Source organism: Eutrigla gurnardus (genome assembly GCF_963514095.1).
Source record: "Eutrigla gurnardus genome assembly, chromosome: 21".
In the NCBI taxonomy this organism is placed as follows: domain Eukaryota; kingdom Metazoa; phylum Chordata; class Actinopteri; order Perciformes; family Triglidae; genus Eutrigla; species Eutrigla gurnardus.
In genome coordinates, this window is record NC_139932.1 from 7,577,737 (window position 1) to 7,599,859 (window position 22,123).

General features: G+C 44.9%; 1 protein-coding gene across 2 annotated transcripts in view; it reads left to right on the forward strand.

The window, feature by feature from the left end:
• The first annotated feature begins 976 nt into the window (after positions 1-976).
• Positions 977-22,123, forward strand: part of syt1a (synaptotagmin Ia) — a 76,219-nt gene continuing 55,072 nt past the window's right edge. The window contains exon 1 of one of the 2 annotated variants that reach the window (XM_084039012.1): positions 977-1,084. The gene's annotated coding sequence lies outside the window, so the exon portion shown is untranslated. The remainder of the gene's footprint in view (positions 1,085-22,123) is intronic. The other variant, XM_084039013.1, reaches the window with a different exon arrangement.

The following is a 22,123-nucleotide window of genomic DNA, read 5'->3' on the forward strand; positions in this document are numbered from 1 at the left end:
TCGACTTCTGTGAAGAAATAACTATGAGATCGGTTTGTTTGTGATCTTGACAAACATCCTGCTTACAAAGAAGCTGATTGGCCAATTGCAGCAGACCAAAGTAGTTCTGCGTTTCTTGCCAATAAAGCACCATTAAACATCCTCCGTCCCATCACGTCAGGGTCGAGTGGTCAAATGAGACTCGACGATCTGGCAGGTTTTTGATGCTGGTCCACCTTTGTCTTTGCATCTGCTGCCCCCTCCCTGGGAGATCCGAGCGCCACATCTGCCTGCGAGTCGGATTGGACGCCAGGAAAGCTCCTTGAGCATTACGCTTACTCTGGGAATGCCCTTGACTAGCTGTCTGAAGAAATGGGACGTGAGCGGCATCGAATAAACCAGTGGGAGTCGGGAATAGGTGGAGTGAGACGGAGAGGGTGGAGAGGAGGGGAATAAGGAGAACAAGTGTGATTAAAAGGGGAGTCAGAACTGTAATCACATACAGTATCATTGCCTCATTATCATTATTCAGGATGGAGAGCTTCGTCTTATTCCAAGAGGAAATATCGGCCGATATGCTTCTACAAAACAAGAATAAGTTTGTTGATGGTGTGTGGAAATTGCACATGTAATAGTGCCGTCAATTGGTATTTGTTTTCACAGAGCAGAAGGTGTGAGTGGGTGGGGGAAATGTCAGAAAATAGTGAGCTGAGAGATAGAGGGGATGTGTGCATTTAGTCTGACAGAGGAAGAGCGAGGTAGAGGGAAAGAGAGAGAGAGTAGTTGGGGGAGGGGGCTGGAGTAGGTGGGCGGGAAGAGAGGAGGCAAGTGTCATGGAGAGAGGGAGGGAGAGAGAGAAGGAATAGCGAGCTGCTCGCCTGCCGGAGCTGTTGACTTGGTGTTTGAGTGTGTGATCGAGAGTGCTTCTTGAGCCGTTGTGCGAGGGGGGAAAAAGGGGACATTGCTTTTTGAGCCTTTTGGTTATTTTTTTTTCTTTTTCTTTCTTCTTAAAGTGCCACATCCAGCTCCGCCAGCCAAAGCAGAAGTTGTGTGAAGCCCTTCCTGGGATTGTAAAGAGGACCCGGGGAAGACAGCGTGCTGCCAGGTAAGAGACAGACAAACAAACAAACAAACAAACACAAGAGGAAGGCGGTATGGAGAGGACGATAACGTGGTTATACAGGCAAATGGCTTGAGAGCTGTTGTTTGGGTTTCTGCTTTGAAATGAATAGGTGTCACGCCTGGTTGAAGTGGAGAGAACATGCTGGTTTTGATGTGTGCGTGTGTGTGTGTGTGTGTGTGTGTGTGTACACGGTACGGTAATTGTGAAGAGTCGGGACTTAAAGAGCAGGAGGAGGAGGAAGATGAGGAGGTGTATCTTTTTGACTGCAGCTCATCCAGATTGATGGACAGATATCAGGGCATGTCACATTTACGATGGCAGGGATTATTGACAGGACAATTAAAAAATAATAAATAAATAAAAAAAATCCAAGATTCCATGACATTTGGAGAAACTGGAAAGAGTTTCACTTTCTTGTTTTGCATGTTTCCTTTCACCCTCAAATAGCGTTAAATCCCCTTAAGAGAGATCAGAATTGCCGTTTCTACACTCATACTCAGTTTCTCTGAAGTACCCGTGTGGCTCGTGTTTTTGCCTGAGAGCTGGTCCTACTATTGGTTTGTGATCCGTTGCAGTAGTGACAGGCAGGGATAAGCAGACTCCCACGGAGGGTTAGGCCGAGCTCCAGACCAACAGCCGCTCCTCAGGCTCAGCCTGGCAACGGTGCAGCAGCAGCAGCAGCAGCGTCAGAGGTGACAGCTTTCCCCCACAGAAAGGAGGGACGTGACGTATTTAGCAGTTGTATCTTTAGTCTTTCGTTGTCATTTAAAGAGAAGTTGCACTGTAATCGAATGACTGCCTTTCCTGCTGTTTGTCATGCTGTTTGTCGTTTGTCATCATTGCCTCTTATCTCTTCCTCTCTCCCTCTCTCTACTCTCATTATCCCAGATTCAACTGAAATAAACTTGTCGATCTCTCTTCCTTCCCGTCCTTCCCTCCGTCCACGCTGACGTACAGTACGACTGTCGGACAAAGCCAGAGGCTGAACAGAAGCTTCTCTGTTCTTAATAACATTTGCACTTTTATTGTTTTTGTTTTTTCTTTTCTTCTCTAATTTAGAAACATGAAAGAGGATGGTGGATTGTGGGGCTTCAAATAGCCTCTGTCTATTTGATTCCATTGTCTTAGGCTGGAACAAGCCATGAAAGGCAACACAGTCTTTTTAAACCTCAAACTAATTCAGTTTGGATTTCTGCTCAATTTACACTTAATTTTTCCACCACCGTCCAAATCCTTTATTCTGCTGCGAGGTCCATTAAACCCCTTTTTATCCACATCCACTGCACCTTTTTCTTTTGCTTCATGGAAAATGGATTCATTCATCCCATAGTGAAACTGACAAATGTGCTCACCTTTCATCTCCTTGGCCATTGTTACCTTTTGAGTAATTCGTGGAAGCATCAGTTCGTTCTCTTCTTCCCTCGTGAAACGGACAATTCAACCCTTTTCTCGTAACCCGTTGCACCCACTGGCATTGTCATGTGATTCAACAACTCCTGTGTGTGTGTGTGTGTGTGTGTGTGTGTGTGTGTGTGTGTGTGTGTGTGTGTGTATGTGTGTGTGTGTGTGTGTGGCATTTGATGTTTATCCAGCTTTGAGATCTCCCATCGCTTCAATGGTTAATGAGCATCTCCAGAGCTCATTCACACGGCCCATTCACACAGTGTTTTTGTTGATCTAACGCCTGTAAAGCTTTGAATACCACACGCTGTACTGTACTCTACCGTACCATTATACAGCTTAACCACAGCTCAGTCTGAGTTGGGTTTTGATTCCAGGCAATATGTCGACCTTCACACAACCTTGCAGTGTTACATTGGTTTGCTTAGTTATTAGGGAGTGGCAACATTTGAGCGTGACTTGTCTCGCAAATGTTATAGAAGACAGAACAGTGTGATGGAGGAGAGGAAAATGATAAGTTTTATGCATTAAAGTGGTTACATTTCCCCCCAAAATGAATAGATTTGTAAATTCACATGCTCTCTCTGTATATGGGTGCTGGTGTGTACAAGAGTTCTGATCGGATCAGTCGATCCATGGACGTTACAGTGTCCCTGCCCTGAGCGGCCGTTAGCTCCTTTCGCTCCAGCGGATGCAGTCCGCGCTCTCTGTGACTCATTGCCTCGTCCATTCTGATTGGCTGGCTTTTCTACTCCGGGGAAAGACGGAGAGGAGAGACGGAGAGGGGTCGGCCCCTCATGAGCGGGGATCAGCCGTTCTTTTCACAAACCATCCCGCTGGATGCACACGCACAATGTGTTGGACTGAATGTTAAAACACAGGCATGAAGTTATTCTAGAAATGACAGGAGCGCTTTTGATTGAAGAGAGGCTGCACTCTCTTTTGTGTCACAAACTAAACTGGCTGCCTAAGACGCATTCGAGCAAAAGTGAGTAGTACTGAAATATTTCTCCCAGAGACATGCAATACTGCATCCAGCCCCAACCACTCTCATGTTTTCTACCCATCTGAGGCATGAATTCAGGCTTTGAAGATGACGCCGTCACATGTGCCAGCTCTGAAGCAAACGGGGCGTGGAGCTCCCTTCCTGCTGAGGCTCGGGCTCGTTTGCCTCGTACAGACAGACCCGGCTGAGTCCAAGCTGCTCCACTCAGTAACCCAGCCGGCAACAAACAAGAGTTTTCCCTCTGTGCTCAGGCCCTGCAGCGCTGATTCAGTACCATGGACAGCGCTCACGTTCAGCTGGAGATAGGTGGACACAAGCAAACGAGGGTGGTATTTTCAGCACCACGACTCGTGGACAGCTCCAACACTTCTCATGATCAAGACTTGTGAGACATTCTGCAAGCAGATGCATGATGGAGGGTATTGCCTTGTTTAGTGATATGGTTATTAGAGTGACTGCATTTACTTTTTGGTCACAGAAGGCACTGCAGCTGTGGAAGCACACACAAACACACACAAACACACACACGCAGCAGTGTTTTATTATTTACTTCAGCTTCAAACTATTTGTGTCTGACTCCGTTGAGTCCACCGGTAACCGTGCTCGGTAACTTAAGCAGGCAGCCTGGCTGAACAGTGGACTCATGGGTAGAGCTTCCAAACAGCGTGTCTGGAGCATTGCATCTTTGTCTGCTTGCAGTCAGGGATGCTCATGATGCACCTCCATATAGTTCTGTAGACTTATGACCTTTCAATTTACTTCTATTGCCAACATTCTCATATATCAGACACTGAGGGCTGGAACAATAAAGTCAAGAACTGTTCAACCCTTCCGTGTCAACAATAGACAGTTAATACCTCCCGTAGCTGAAACACTGTCCAGGTGTTGCAAATAGACTCCTTTATGTGGACTCCTTTATGTCAGCCATGTGAAATGGGTTATTATGTGAATACAGAATATGCTATTTGGCATCTTTGCACCGTTTCTATTGAGTAACAATATGTATCAGTTATTTCAATTAAAATAAAAAACAATTCTTTTAAATACAGTCATTTATTTCCTGATAATAGGATAAGGGTTCCAATTTCACTGAAATAATTTATACATATAAACTGCCTTATTTCAGTGAAATTGGAACCAGATGTAAACTAAATGGTTTAGAAAAACACTCCTGGGCTCTCTCACTCCAGACTCAGCAAATGATGATAGTAGTGCCGAATTTGTTTTCTTGTTGCTTTCAACAATCTGCTTTCCCTGTAATAAATGGGATGTGTCAGTTACATCTTCGTCGGTCCATTTTTATTGTTTTGAATGCCTGGTTTCACAATGTATGTACGCGCAACGCATTTTAAAAATAAAAGGTCCGACTTGATAACGTGTTATTTTCTGAAAGGGCCGTTGCATGAAGGCTCCCTGCAGTCTGCTCTCTGATCTTTGGCGATGGTGTTCATGGGAAACGTTTGATGTAGCCACGGCGTACGCTGAGAGAAGTGGACCAGATGAGAGCCGCTTCTGTTCCTGCATTCGTCCTCGCACGCGTGCACAAACACGTCCACACAAATATGCAAACGCGGGCTCAGCGTGACATTGATTTTGTGGCCCCCGCGGCATGTCCTCCAAGCGAAGAGGCTCCCTCCTCCCCACGCCGCCACTCAGACAACAAAAGTCTTGCCTTAAGGTCTCTGTTATCACCAGTGGACAGCGAACCACCCGTCGCCGTTTCTCTTCTGAACCCCCCATATGTACGTCCCCTAATTGAGACAGCTAATCACTAAACAGGGTCATTTGTAGATGCATTAGCATAATTGAATAGGCATGAGTTAAGTGTTTTCCACTGGTGCGTAAACAACACGGTCCGGAAAGAGAGGTGAACACATGCGTGTCTGTTTGTTCGTCTCAACGCCGTGGTGAAACGGGAGGCATCCATCCGCTCAGTCCCCTCCCCTTTGCCCTGCCTCGCTGCTCTTCCCTCTCCAACTGTCAGCGCCATAAAACTAAGGTGTGGCTATTTTTCTCTCATCTGAGATGTCCTTGTCCCTTCCGGCTGTGTGCCGGTCAGAGATAATCAACCGGGTACATCCGCGGTGTGAACACAGGCATGTGTGGCGGGTCACCGCAAGTTGATTTTCTCGTGTCAAACACTCCAGTTGTGGTTAGAGTTCACACCCGGCGTAGTCGGCTCCTCTTCGGGTCCACAGTCCATCAGTACATGAGGGGCCACGATGTCGGCCCGCAGAAACGCTGATGGCAGGAGGCGGGGCGCATGAAGAGGGAGTGGATGTGAGTTGGGCTAAAAGTGAAGAAAGGGATGAAGGAGGGAGGGCGGCGTTGGGGACGGGGATATATTTTTCCATCTCGGCACGCTGCAGCTGTCGTCCTTGTCACTGCGCCGTGTAAATCAGTTTGCTCTCTGCTGAGATCTGAGCGGAAAAGAAGAGCTGCTTTTTATCTCTGCATCTTTGACTCCACACAAGGCTGCCTATTCACGAGAGACCTCTATTTACACAAAGGGAAGGGGGCCAAGCTGACTGCACAGGTCAGTGCAAGGTAAAGCCAAACCTTAGAAACAACATATTTAAGTGCTGCATAGCAACAGCCTACTGGTTATCTGTAGTTACACCAAGTAAAGCCTTTGCTTTTTGTGTGACAGATAATGAAATAAAGATAATGGGAAGGAAAAGTGAGGATAAGAGAAGAAAAATGAGTTCATAGAACTGTCGTGATCAGAAAACATAAAAAATGTTCAATCTCTTGCTTTGCTTAATTGATGTTTGTCTGCTTCACAGTCTGGTGGAAACGTTTTAGCCTTCAACTCTTTCAAAGCTCCAATTAACGGAGGGAAAGTGCTGTCATGTCCTGGATCAGAGTGATGATCATCAGAAATGATCCTGAATTTTGATCTAATCAGAGCAAAGTGCAAAATTAAAACAGCATAAAAGCATGAAAGGATGAATTCGGAACCGTTGTACTGTGTTCAATCTCCAAAGAAAGAGTTTGCATGGGAATATAAACCGATTACCATTACGTAGACTAGCTTACAGACAGCAAGCACCATTCAAAGTTACATAAACAAGTAATGCACTGTATGTATTGATATGTTAGCCTTGATGGATTAGCCTTGGACCAAATTTTTGAAAATGTACTCAATGAATGGGGGGGGACAGCTTCTTTTAGTCATTCTTGATGATATTTATGATTATCCCAACAGTGGGAATGTAGCAACTTTGTTTTTTTATCGCGATCCACGCTAAAATCCATATATCGTCTCATCCCTAAAAAGAAGATTATAAAAACCCTTGTAAATAAACAGTTATACGAATTCAAGTGTTAACTTTTGTTTAATCCAGCAACAATACAATTAAAACTCCAATACATAATATATATATATATATATATATATATATATATATATATATATATATATATATACCATCAAGATGGAAACAGATGATCTTCTATGGCGCCCCCTAACTGCAGCAGCTGAAATAAGAATGACTAAAGTCATGATGCAACAGACACATAGGTACGTGTCTGTTAACTGCCCTTCCTTTTTGGTAAAAGTCCTCCAAATCCTTGATTTCACTGCCCTCCACTGAAACAACAAGGACAAAACACAGTGTTTGTGCTCGTGCTGTAATTGTCTCTGAATTATTGGATTTCTTCACTTCTTTCCCTTTACCAGGGTCAGCGAGTTACTATCTCTCAGTCACCTTCCAGTCAATGCCGCTTTAGTGCAATTAAAGGATTGCTGACGTTAAAAGGCCGTCTCAGGAAGGAAAAGGCCAGAAGGTTATCTTCAAAATCAGGCATTTCCACCGAACTGTGCTTTGATGCATGGACATGCCCCGAGGGAGAGCAGGCTGCTGTAAATGGAGGGTAATCGCTGATCGTAGGTGTCCCCTTGGGAGTATATTATCAGATAGCCCATCGAGGACGTCCACTGTGGGTGAAACGGATCCCGTCCCAGATCTGTCTCACTGGACAGATCTGGGACACGAATGCTTACCTGCGCAAATGAACGCCGCGTTCTTGTGCAAAATCGTGATTGATGTCGTCGTGATTGCGAGGCTGAGGGAGAAAGGAGCCGCATCGCGCACATATTTCAGAGTGCAGAGAAATGCGAAGTGGGTCATGCAAAACAGCAGGAATTCAGCCTTTCCCTGCATTCGATCTGTGAGGACTTGCACAAAGGTTTAAGAGGCCTGGCAGTATTCATCATCAGTGCATTTGCATTTCTTTTGGCGAGTCCCCCGCTCCTTTGGGCAGCAATACTTCCTTTTTGCTACTTTATTTCTCAATTTCTTTATCTCGTTCTCTCTTAACGTCTCCACACAGTTTCCCATCACCTGCTCTCAGATCAGAGGAGAGAGGCGGAGGTGTGTGTGTGTGTTAGAGGTAAGATCTTAAGCCCGAGCCCGAGCCCGAGCCCGACCCGACCCGAATTTCGGGTCGGGTCGGGTATAAAATGTCAATCATTACGTTCGGGTCGGACTCGGGTCGGGCCGGGCTTCTCTCTCGCTGACTTTTTTTTTTTTTTTTTTATATTCACATTTATTTGCATTATTCTATTTAAATGTCTATTATCCACCCCGTCATTGCTCTTCTTTGTCTCTCTGCGCGCTCTCTCTCTCTGCGCGCTCTCTCTCTCTCCCTCTCCCCGTCTCTCTCTCTGCGCTCTCTCTCTCTCCCTCTCCCCGTCTCTCTCTCTGCGCTCTCTCTCTCTCTCTCTCTCTCTCTCTCTCTCTCTCTCTCTCTCTCTCTCTCTCTCTCTCTCTCTCTTAAAGTGCCGCGCTAGATTCTTAGGACGTACTCTGAGTCCTCACAAATAAAATATGAAATTTCGGGTTTGGTTCGGGCTCGGGCCTGCAAATCAAGTTAATTGCTCGGGTTCGGGCCGGGTCGGGCTTTAATCCCGCGGGCCTGGGTCGGGTCGGGCTGGATTTTTTAGGCCCGATCTTACCTCTAGTGTGTGTGTGTGTGTGTGTGTGTGTGTGTGTGTGTGTGTGTGTGTGTGTGTGTGTGAGATCACCGTGATGAATGGCAGCACACTGAGCTCATGCATTATTCATCCGTCGTCACCTTCACCTACCGCCAAAAGTCATGACTGAATTTTCTGGGAGGGAGCGAGCTGTCCCTGGAAATTTGAAGCCAAATGAACAAAATCCACCATTCGGCGTTCTAGTCTATTACCTGAAACCACCTTGGCATGAAAGCCGGCGACATATCATGTCAGACAGCCGCCGTCGTCTCTCACAAGGCTGCTTGCTTGTGAAAGGAAAGTTAACATCCGAGGAAGTTTTTTTGGCTGAGTCGAGGGAGGCTGCGTAAACAAGGTGATGTTTTAAGAACAAAACAAAAAAACTTTATTAATTATCTTTTTCACGACGTATCGTCCACAGGGTGTAAATTAAGTTTTTCTCTCTTCCGCTGTCTCTTCAGTAAAACCAGCCCTCCCTTTCTTCCCCGTAACTGTCAGTATAAATAACCTCGCCGGCCCCTGATAAACCCCCAGGAGAAACAAATTACCCAGGATGCACAGAGAGAGAGAGAGAGAGCACAGTTCATGCGGAGAATGAGCTGCTGGATTATTGTGGCTTGAGTTTGACATTCCCTGAATACTCGCTGTGCTAATTTACAGTTTCCACCGATAGCTGCTGCCTGGTCAGAGTTTACCCTCGGGAATAACATGTCTTCAGGGGCCAAGATAAACTGTTTCATTACTTTTAGAGGGTGAATCTCACTAATAGCTTGCTTACTGTCGCTGGCATATTGAGGTATTTGCAATGTTGTTGCATACCATTTAAAAGAAGACAATGATTGTTTTTACAACTGCTTCTTTACGGAATTGCTTCTTCTTCTTTTCCATAAATCATTGTGCGACAGCGATCCTGATTATTCTTTACACTGCTTATCTCATGTGTGCTCGGTCAGGATTTAATTAAGAGCCATAACATCTGAACTAACACAGAATGCATCTGGAACTGTTTGGCAAACATTTGCTGGTTCCAGCTTCCCAATTGTGAAGATTTTTTTAAGATTTAAATGTAATACATTTGGGTTTTGGTTTCTTGCAAAACACACTATTTGAACATCTCTGGGAAATTGCGAACTGAATTATTACTGAGTTCCCTAATCTACGACTGAAAATCGTCTCCAACGAAGGCCAATAGTAGAAAACTACAATGCCCAGCTGTTCTAAGGAGCCTCATTTGAAAGTGAAAGTGTGTCTTTGTGACCAGTTCTGAAAGATATCGAGGAACAAAGCACATCATAAAATATTGAAAAGTCACTCTGTTGCAGATCAAATTCTTCAATTCATAACTGATTGTATTTTTGCAGCGACAAATATTAATTGCCTTTCATCACTAATGCACAAATGACCATGATGACCAATGTGTCTGAAAGATGTCGGACCACTACACCGCATACTGATTAACACGTAATTACATTCTGCAAATTTGTTTTGCAAACAATCACTGAAAACGTACATGTATCATAAGTGACAAAAGCAACTGCGGCGCTGACAAGAAGAATAAAAGGTGGCGGAGGTCAGTGTTTACAGCGGCTCTATAATTGGAAACAAAATGTGATGTCACTCACGTTATCCTTTCCCTGTTTCCTCCATCTGGACGTGGAAGTGCTGATCGCGCCGGAGCTTTTAGAGCTGTTAGGGAGCGGAATTACGCCCTGAAGGCACCGGTTTCCCCTGAATGCACCAGTCAGATCAGTGACAGTGTCCAACCTCAGGTTCTCTCCCCACCTGCCTTTTCCCCTTTTAGTCCGTCACTCAGGCAAGCCCGCACCACGCTCTAGTAAGCCTGACTGGCACTTAGGAGGGACTCTAACCTTGGAGCTCCATGTGGCAGGTCCTGTTTCCTTCCATGTTTCTCTACAAAAAAAATCTCAGAGATGTTTCTCTTCCTACGGCCTTCCTTGGTCGAGGACCTTCCTTCATTTGGCTCTTCTGTGCGTGGAAGGCTCACCAGCCTCCCCTGTATCGATGCCCGCATTGATCCCACTTAACTGGGCCCGAGCATCCAGGAAAACATCCTATCATGTCTGCGTGCGCATTATCATACCGCTCGCACCGAGTCCCAGCTGCATCCTCTTTTGTTGTTGGCGTGATGAGCGGTGACAGCGCTCGGAGTCATGTCTTTTGTTGCGTGCGCGGGCCCCCGGCGTGCGTCGCTGTGTTTACCAGAGTGAGTCGGGAGCCGTACGCGGCCCGGAGGCAGGCGGGCGGGGGTCGAGGGTTCGGGGTTGAACCCGAGCTGCGTGTCCACACCACGTGGCCGAGTATCGCTGTGCACCGAACAACTGACCTGGACGGTCATCGTCCCTAGTGATTAAATGCATCATGTGGTGATCCCTGCATGTCTGTCAGTGTCCTGATGTTTACCAGTTTCTGCTCTGCTCATGGATGAAAAGGCAACAATGAATGTGTGTGTGTTGTTGTCTTTATTCTGACAACAATAGTGTGGAAATCGAATCAAATCAATGTATGATTGAACCAGGAACGTCTTGAGCGTCTAATAAACAGGCTGGCCATCCACGTTCACCGACTGTGGTGGTGACAGCCTCTAATTAAGTCTCAAACCACAGCGGATTAATATTACACCTGTTTTGTCAAGCAAACGCAGAAGGCAGGGACCCGAAAGGAAGAGGAGATGACGCATGACAGGGAGAAGACAGAGAGGTGTGAAACAAACTTTTCAGGAGGGGCGGTATTAAAAGAAGCTTTTTTGGGCTTGAGCTGGCAGATGGCTGTCCTCTCGTGGCGTGGCCAAGAAGACACTCTGGCTTTGTTTATCTCCTCTTCACAGCATTGTTTCCATCTTTCTGCACGACTCTCCCAGAGAGATGCCGAAGTCCCTTCCACTCCCCAACCGTTATCTGCTTCAACAATATAGGCCCATTAGATTGTGGCAGAATGGTTCTTCTTCTTGCTGCAAAACAAATTTCTGAGGTTTTTGAGGCATTTGAGGCAGTTTTCTGTTCTCTCTGGGCAGTAAAATCACAACATGTTTACATATTTATTTAAGAGACAAATGATTAATGGATTATAAATTCATTAATCAAGCATCGTTTACAAAACCAGACTTACAAAACCTAATTTTGTTGGTTTCGAAGACGATAAAATAACAAAGATATTCCAGTAAATGTAACAACTCCGAATAATAACCCGTCAGCTTCTACATCGGTATGTCATCGCTTCAAACTGATGAGGCGATAACAAATTCAAACACAAAGAAATTCCACTTAACTGTCAGCAGATTCCTTCTGTGTTGTCTATCCAGAAACACGTCGATTCAAATAGTGACAAAGGTTCACTCCCATGAATCTGCTTGCTGTCTGTCCCACAGTGTGTCCTCGCTGCAGCAGCTGGTACAGCTGTTCCTTCTCAAATGGTCCAAAGACATTCATCAGCAAAGTGCAACGCACCAAACAATGATCAGAAAATGTCTGGCAAGCTGTTACTTCCTCCTCCAAGCTGCTAGTAAGAGAGCAGAATTTAATTTTGATCAACATTTTTGGATAGAAGCTTAGTTGGGGTGTGATATGAATGAATTTAAATTTTGGGTTGACCATTCATTTACAGTACTTGAGCCCATTTAAAGCCTATGAACTTCTCTTAAAACGCCTGTGGATAAATAACAGGCAATATAATATGACGGTGACAAAATGAGAGCATACATGGATCCTCGTTGTCATGGTAGCCACTGCACCTTTCCTTATGAGATATTTGATGCTTTGTGCAAAAAAAAAAAGAATCTGCATATATTATGAGAAAGTAGTGTCTGTTAAAAAGAACAGGTTGTAATCCTACAACACATGCAGGCTGTCAAAAGAAAACACGGTCAGATGAACGAGAACGTGTTTAATATGAATGACAGAATTTGTCACATCTTTATTTTTAAAGGAGCCGAATTTTCACACTAATTCCCAATGTTCTAGGATGTGTAAGGGATGGCTTAACACCATGCACCGTCCTCGGTTTCCATGACGACTGTGATCCCTGTATGATAATCCGATTCCCACTATAGCTGTGAAAACACTCATTCCTGCCTGATCCAAAAAAATAAATAAAAAATAAATAAAATTAGAACATGAAAAGGCAGCGAGGAATTTAAGTGTGTGACGACAAACAGGCGGGTGAAGAAAAGCTTTGTCTCTGAGCCAGCCTGCAGGGTCGGACCCCGGTGAGTCTATTCATAACTGCTACAGCAGCAAGGTGGAGCAGAACAGCGGCAGTATGGGGGAGCAGCTAAGCCAATTTATCAAACACCAATGATAGGGGAGGTATTAGCCGCAGTGGCTGAACAATCCAGTTTGTTCTTAGCGAACCGGATTGCACTTCAGTATTTAGAGGAAGAAGAGCATTAGTTGTAAAGAAGGAGAGCATTATTGACTCGCCTGCCTTTCACATTCCAGAGTGGAGGAAGAGGAGGCAGGGGGAGCCGTTTGTTGTGTGGACAGCATGCATTTATTTTTGGGCATGTACAGTTTGAGAGTGGGGAGTCAATTAAACTTGTGGCTGAGACAAAACACACATCTGAAGTCACGTTTTATTGGCTCAAACACTTAGATCTTCTGCTTGGAATCTGTATCAACACTTATTCACGTATTACAATTATCGTCAGTAATTTAAATAACCTCACAAATAGCCTTATTTCAAGCCAAACTGTGATGTTTCACTCAACGTTTTGTTGCATTTTCATTTTGTTTTAGTGTCTTTAAAACTGCTGGGAGTAAATACGTTTCCATGGAAATGTAGTAAGAATAGTAAGAATGCAGTTTAGTGTGAAAAAATACATTTGTAAGAGACGGTTGGTCATTAAACCAGCTACATTGAGATTGAGGGCCTTTTTACACCTGTTGTTTAGTTGATTTGGTCCAAATAAAGGGAAACAATGTACATCAAAATATATGATAAAACCCTGTGGTCGGTGTCCCACGTTTTTAGAGTTGATCTATTTATTTTCTCCTCACCTTCAATTCGATCGACAGCTTTCACACTAAACAATCCCGACTAAATAGGCAAACACCCCCAGAATGTTATTGAACCAATTAAAGAGAAGAGCATGGAGAAAATCCCATGGTGTATTTGAATATATCGTTGCATGAACATTGTTTTCAGAGAGATCAATAACAGACATCTGCGTTCAATCCTGCGGTTTGAATTGCATCGGCGCTGATGTGTTATTGTTTTTACACTGCAGCTGAGGGAGTAAAGGCTTGACTGCATCAATTCTTTTCACTGGCACGCTCTTAGCCTTTCACATTCATCTCCAGCTCAGTATGACAACTGAAGATCCCCTCTCCACTGCACAAGACGAATGACCTTATTACCACAGAGGACCATTCAAAATAGCAGCACGTCAGATACGCTGCCGAGAGCATGCACGCCTCTGTTTCTCAGGGAAACCATCAAAAGCACATTTACAGACCAAACAAGTGTGTTTGGTCTTTCAACACACATCAACAGGCTCATCCAGAACGGCTGGTGGACTAAGCAGCGGTGTCAGTTTCACTGTAATTTAATCCCCGACGTTTATAAAGGAGCACCTTCTGCTGAGGATACATTTGTTTCACCATAATTAAGTTTTTCTGTGTACCGATGGAGATGTGCCTGCAGGGCAGCACTCCTTCTTTGGTTTACAGTGTGTACATATATGTGTGTGTGTGTGTTTTCCCCTGTGTTGTCATAGCACTAAGGGGGCAAGAGAGATAGCCCGGGCACACAGTGTTCTCCCTTGTGGGAAATTAGTATCCGCATGCATAATTACAGGATAGGATAGGATGCTCGCGATGCGTTTTCCTCGGCTACGTACATGAAGACCCGAGGTCCTCCACGCTATCTGTAGATCGCTATAACGCAGCGTGTTAAATAATTCATGTTGGCAGCCGTGTGTGGACGACGACGCCTGATGCTGGTTCTGTTCACAAACAATCTCCAGCCATTTAAGGGGAAGTTGGCGTCACGTTGACAGTGGTCCCTGCTCCAGAAGGTCACAGCTGTTATAGTGGACCTCATTGATTTTGGATCGGCACAGATCTGCTGAGCACCGTCGGAGCTAATGAGCCCCAAATATATACTTCAGTCACAAACCATCAAGCCTGATTCATAACGAGAGACCTTACTAGCATGACTGATAGGCTAATAAACCAATCACATTTATGTCACTCATCCAAAATAGGCTTGCCCTTTAGAGCAGATTCAATTGATTTGCATAAATCATAACACAGTTACTGTGTTGTTGCAAACTGGATGCCTTTGTGTTTTTGTATTCAGAACATTTCAATGGAGAAAACTCAACAGGCACTTTAAATTTCACACAGTTAAAGTGAAACTTGAAGGCATTTTATCCAAATAAACCAGGAAACGCATGTTCAATAGAGCGTAGAATAATTGTTATGAGTCACAGGATGATAAACAAGATGCGGAAGTAGAAGGATTTCAGCTCCAGAAGTTCCGTAAACTGGATTACCTCTTCAGGCCTTTAAAAATAATCCAATAAAACAACCTGAGAAGGTAGAAATCACTCTTACTGCTTGTTGGACTTATATTATATATACATACATATACATATATACAACCCCCATGTGCGTTATTTTAAAGATTCAAGGGTCAAATAGTGTAATAAAGCATGTCGTGAATTTGTAAACTCACAAACACTTGTCTAGGTGTTTCTATGGGGAACTATTTCTTTGCCATTTCTTGGAGGAGCAGCCAAATGCTTTCCCTGGAAAATAATTGACGCAGCATCAATTTGACTCTCATCTCCTTCCTCAGAAAGCTCCTGACTGCTATCTCCAGCTAGCTTAGCATTCCAGCATCGGCCGCGTTTGTCTGAGTGCGTTCTATGTGGGACCGGTAAAGTAAACGTCCTGGATGTAGAGACCTTCTCCAACCAGTGTTTTCCCCTTCACTTTCATATCACGGATTTAGCCCAGTCCAACTCCTTCTCGTCTGAGTGACTCTTCCGATTATTCATGCTGGCTTTTGTCCCTCAGGTGAGCCACGCTTCTTACTCGATGTTTATGCAGGTTGTCAACACCTGACAGTGGACGAAGTAGTGTTGGCAGCTGGTTTCCCTTTGCCTGAACAGTCTGGACTGTTGGCCCACAGCTGAAGGTCGGACCAGGGCAGCCACACACACACACACACACACACACACACAGAGGAAATCAGGCCAATTTAGGAGGAGATTAATGGCGAGCCCAGCAGACATCTGGAGGATGTTGTCTGTAGTCCAATTAGACAGAAATTAAAGACATTTGAGATTGTGTTAAACTTAGTGGCTGATCATTATATCTGAAGATGATTTGCTGAAGAAGTCCTTGCTTATATTATCCAGCTGATCCAGCATTATATTTTTGGGTTGTCCATCAGTCCGCCCGTCTGTTCGTCCCATATCTGAGAAACGCCTGGAGGGAAATACATCACATCTGGCACAAACTGGAGGATGATTTTAGTGCTCAAAGGTCACTGTGACCTCACAAAACACATATTTGGTCAAAACTCAAAAATGAATGTGATTATGACAATTTCACACAAATATCTACTTGGATAAATTGATACATTTTGGACAGACGTGGATGGAAACCGGTTGGCGGTGATTGTAGTTATTATATACCATTTAGTTAGTAGAGTATTTATATTCTCAGTTGTCCCCTGAGATTTCAGAGTCTCCCCAGCAGTAAGTGATGGTTTGACATCGTCACGTCTTAACGACAAGTAAAGCCATGCTGTCAGTTCCTTTCAGTATTATAATTCTTATTTTATTCCTACGTCTTAAAGGCACGGCAGCCTGTGCATGTTAAACCTGACAGTGATGAAGCAGGAAGGAAGTGCTGAGCCTCGAGTCATGACAACGCTCTCACAGACGTCCACCTTGGCGAGCGGCGTGCTCAAGTGCCACCCGGCAAGCGGAGACCTTCCTTTTGTGTCTTCAAACCCACACCGAATCGTTCCCCTTGTCTTGGCTAAGCTCTTTAACAGAGACAAAGCGGTTGTCATTTTTTCCTAACACCACCTAATTCCCTCAAATGTCACATGAGCACATCCTGCTCGTTCTGAATGGAAGCGACCTGCTGATGCCGTTCCCTCTTGGGGATTCGCCGTTTACTGACTGATCCCTCGGCTCCTGTTTATTTTCCCCCACACGATAACATCAGAAGGACTGGATCCAGTCCATGACTTCACTGTTCTTTTTTCCTTTGTCACCGTTGTTTGCTGGCACAATCTGAAGGACTACAGTAAGGAGCTACAGCGCCTCGGGAGCAACGTCGACTCACGAGCTGGTTCGACTTCTCATTTAGAGGAATCAAGGTGTCCTTTCTGACATCCCACTAGGTTTTTTTTTACTCTTTCTCACCATGTTTCTTCCTGTCCAACTGTGTTGTGGCTCGCCCGCACCAGCGCCGTCTTACAGGGAAGTCATTTCTGAACAAGTCCGGATATTTCTCCGCACTCCCTCATGGGGTAACTGACAGCTTGTTCAGTCAAGGGTTATCAGCTGCAGATGGCTGAAGACAATAAACATGATCAAACACGGGGGTGGGTATTTTTAGGCAGTAAGTCCTGAGCCAAGTCATAGAGAGCTGATGCGAGGCTGCCCTTTTTATGCCATGCTTCCTTATTTGACTCTCCATCTGATCCGTTTTAGGTTTTCCGTGTTTGACCTTTGGTATAAAGCAGCACGATGATTGAACACCCTCGTTCCCAGCAGCGGAGCCGCAGCTTCTTTACAAACTATAAACAATCCAACTTGTGTAATGAGATGTGTGGGCTGCCTCTCACTATTAATGGCTCCTATAAATCACCTGTTTATCTGACGACTAATGGCGAGTATCGGCCTTTCTCTCTCGCTACAGTGAGCCACCCCTCCAAGCCATTTCCATCCAGTAATCTTGATTCATTCTGTTTACCTCGGTGCTGTATTATAGAGAACGGCCCCTGTGATTTGAACAGACAATGTCTCAGGAGTGGAGAGCTTGACCTCGATCACGCTCCGCTCTCTCTGCTCAAGGTGACTGCTTTTCAGTCAGTTCGTGCCGAGAAACGACAAAATTCATTTTGCGCGTTCCGTGCCGTTTTAATACGCTTCACCTCCCGTCCTGCGTCACAAACCGGTCTCCACGCGCATTCATGAAAATGACAATAAGATCGTTGTCATCGGGAGGGAGAGCATTTCAAAGAAGATTACAGCAAAGATAAGCACTTCACCTTGTTCTGAATCCGTGGAAGAATAATGGCAGTGAAAAGCACCGCATGTTTTGCATCTGCGCCTCCATTTGCCAAATGATCAGGCGGGAGAGGGTTCCACTCCAGCCACAATGCTGCCTGATTGTATGGCCCTCAGCATTAGCCGGGATAGCTTGTGCCGGGCTTTGCTCTTTTGTACATAGATAATACCTCCAAGGGAGCATGTATTCTTATAAAATCCTCCTGCTGCTCAGCCCCTTCAGTCCACTTATGTCCCATTTTGCGGGATTAGATAAATGTCGTCTCTGATTAGGCATTACGAAGTTTCTCTGTCGTGGTTCAGTGAATTTAAAAAATGAAAAAAACTGCTGGATGAACTGCTTTTATACCGCAGCTGCAAAGTGTATAGTGCAGTAATAAAATATGTTTTTGTTCGATTATAAGAGGTGAGCCATCCCTATAATCACCGCCAGTCAGAGCTGAATGCGCCATCAGCAGCAATTTCACATGTATTCAATTTAAACTAATCATACTCGCGCCGTCCCCACTTTCTACCTATGTCATCGAATTGCATTTGAGGAAACGGATTCAATTAATATTGATATTGAAAATCTGTCTTAAAGGAGGCTATTGTAAGAGCGATATAATACCCGGCCATGCAGCTGAATACAAGAGTTCCAACCTCTGCAGCTTACACTGTTATATTTTCTTCACGACAAAAGGACGAGACAGAAGTAAGCAAAAGAGGGAAAACCCTCGGTGCGTTGCCTTGCCACTGTCTCCCCCACTGATTTCAACAGGAGCCCCGTAATAGACCAATTTCAGCAGCGCCTGGAGCAAACCAGTCCCTTTATCCATGAACTCTGGTCTCTTCCTCTTTTGGCCAGATTGCACAGGGAGGGCGACCCCCCCTCCTCCTCCCAACCCCCGGCATGATAAAATGAAAGAAGATGTTAGAGCCACGAGGTCGGTCTAGATAGGCACAGCAGAGAGCCGGCATTATGGATGGTAATGGAGTGTTTGTGTGCCCCGGCTCCCTCTCTGCTCATTCGGCGCGGTTCCCAGGGCGCCGCGCCTCACTCCGAGGTCGGAGGGGCGTAGTTGGAGACCGGGCCCACTCATACTGTATTTGGGTCCCCCTGGTGGAGCAGGGCAGGTCCAATCACAGTGACATCCGTGGTAATAAGTGCTGCTCCATCCGGCTGCACACACGGAGAGTTAAGAGGAGGAGGACAAAGGAGCACTGTAGCCCGGCATCCAGAGTATGGCAGGGGGAGAAAGGATGCTTTGTGATGGAAATATAGGAGAAATACCTGTAATGACTCAGAGGAACCTATTTGGCTCTATTATATTTGTGTGTAACCAAAAGTTCATGCGTAGCAGGAATTCTACTTTCTCTACCTTTCATGTTTCTCAGTAGATGAACAGCACTATTTATTCCTATAATTGTTGTTAGTTAATCATTAAGTATTTCAGTAATACCTTGTTAAAAAATGGCTGTAAATCTCATTCGCTCAGTGCTTACGGTTATTTATTGTCCTTCTAAAGAACCACTACAAATGGTAGTAATGTTTAACCCTCTCCCATTTTACCGCCTGCAGTCATATTCATTGATTATAGATTGTGTGAAAGAGGACGCTGCATCTGTTCTGTTCATAATTGGTCATATGTTTGTTTTGCAGAATAGGTTGTGCTGCTGGTGAGCTCAGTGAGTCTAGGCAACTGTGGGAGTCTCAGTACGGAGCACAATAATCCCCAAAGGGCTTTAGATAGAAAAACCCAACAGAAGCACACCACTGTGAAATATAGAGACGAGCAAAATGGCAAGCGATGCCACCGGCAACTACGGTAACAAAGATACAAGAGCAGGCTGAGCTGCTGTGGTGGAAATCAATTGACACAGCCAGCACCCGTGGTGTGATGAGTCAGGATTTGTTTATTTATTTGATCTTTATTTAACAAGGAAATCTCTTGAGAACATATTTCTTTAGAGAGATCTGGCAGCAACGTGAGAACACAGTTTAGAGCATGTAGCATTTAAAAAAACATCATGTTTAACATGAAATCCATGAAAAACCACTTGAAGTGTTACTGTTTAAAAGTAGGTGTTTCACTTTCCAATCAGTTGACTGTAAACGGGCAAGAGGCTGATGCTTATTCTGAAATCGCTGTATGCCCAAAGAACGCTCCCATATATATGCTTATGTTTTTATGCTTATTTTGTATGTATCACTCTGAGATTCATTAAATGAGAAGTGCACTACAAATAAAATCTATTATTCTTATTCTTATAAATCGGCATCGGCAAATCCTTGATGTCTTTTTTTGAAAATGCCGTCAAATATCCAAACAGGAAATGCTGTTTACATGAGCCGTATTAAATTGTGATTTGTCAGAGTCGTTAGTGTGCAAGCACAAGTTTCAGGGTGCTTGATTCCCAGGCCTGGAAAAGTGTAGACATGTGTGTGAAAGTGTAAGCTGCAGCCACCCGACTCCCACTGTGAGCTGGAGAACCGCGGTGAGGATTTGGACAGCGTGCTCCTGTGTGCTGTGACCTCCACTGGGCCCTGGAGTTTGGCTCTGTGTGGCGGCGGCCCGCCGGCCTCTCCGCCGTCTGAAATCGCATTTGGGCTGCAATTGAATGACACAAACGTTTGCCGGTGCCCAGCGGAGGCCGACCGGCATTAAGCTCGTGCCAAACTGGCTCTCTGCTGAGACGTCTCACTGGGAAAATATCCCTCCCATCCAGCACCACCTCCCAAATCTCCTGCTGTTTACCAAAAATAAGCATTATCACTGCAGCACATCCTGCCTCACATTGTCGCCTCTTATAATTTGAATTGTCAAATGGCATTCGTATTACTGAATGAAATTTACATTACCAAGCACTAATTTTAATAAGACATTTGGAGAAATATCAGGCCAAATCTGACAGGGTGGTAAACAGCTGATGATATTTGACTGCTTTTGCTTCACTTGCTCATCATGGATCCATTTGCTCCATCGTAGCGTTGGTTACTGCTAAATGAGCATTGATGGTTGTGGGTTTGAACCCCCTGCTGGACTTCCTCTTTGTGTTGTTGTTGAGAGTTTTTCCAGCTGGCCATCTGCAGCGCTTTCCAACCAGAATAGGGGAAATGAAAGGCATCAGCATGGGTTGTTGCTGGGGACAGATGTCAGGGAAGGATTGCACACTGGAGCTGGCAAGCCCTGACATGCCGTCCTCCATAAGAAGAAAGTAATTGGCCTCCTAATTGCTCTCAGAGGCATGTTTCAACGACCGAGCCAGTTCCCCGGCCTGCCTTCAGCCTCAGTACGAGTCCAGTGTCGGCGCTGTGTGATCTGACCTGAACACGAGACGGACGAGAGGAAAACAAGCAGCTCTTTCCTCCTCCTCTGGCTTCCTCCTTCCTTGTCTTTTTCATTATACTCCACCGGCCCTGTCACGTCTGCAGCCCCGTTGATCTCCCTCAGGGGGCACTCTTCTCTCCAGTCTAAACACCCCAGTCAGTGAGCTGTGAGATCCGACTCGGATCGATAGGAATTACATTTCTACGGCTGTTTAAGCGTCACTGGAGAAACACCTTCAGGAAAATAGATCCTCTTTAAGGCTTTAAAAAAGACATTTGTCCTCAGTCTTTTGGCATTTATGGGTAATAAGTGGAAATGAAGATAACATTTTCAAATGGGAATGGGTGAAGTATAAAGAAATATACTTACCTGGAGATTTGACAGTTGACTGTCATTGCTATTCACTAACAGTTCCATAAAACCCTCGGCGTTGATCGTGCCTGAGCCAGTAAACATCTTTTACTCGTCGGCTCATTAATCAACGGCACGTTGACTTTTACAGTGCGGTTGATAACTCCCTTCTCGATTCGAAAATGTAGACAAAAGGCTGAAGTGTTTGCAGCATCTGTTAGTCAGCTCATAGATTCAGTCACAGTCGTCTGTGAAAGCGTTAGCGCTGCATCTGAACGAGCAAACATCTCATTTTGAATCCATGTGGTGTCTTCATGCTTCATGTTCTATGGTGGTGTTTTAATGGATGTACTGGTGGGGGAGATTTCAACAGCCCACTTGGAATTAAGATGTGCGGTGAAATGGATTTGTGTTTGGGGTTTTGGGCCTGATCCACTCTGACTGGGTGGTGTGTCGGATGCAGATCTCGGCAAAGTTGCGCAGATTGGCGTTTACTTACTTATAAATTCAGTGGCAGAACTTCTCTGCAGGCAATAATTACAATAATTAATTAAGTGTTGTGTAGCTGAACTGGCAAAGCCAGACCAAATCATAACTTTGTACAAGATGGCAGCTGAAATGTACTAACTACTTCATATACAATTTTAAAAGTAATACAAATTGAAGGGATAGTGTGGCTGATCTGGATTTTTAAGGAAGACAA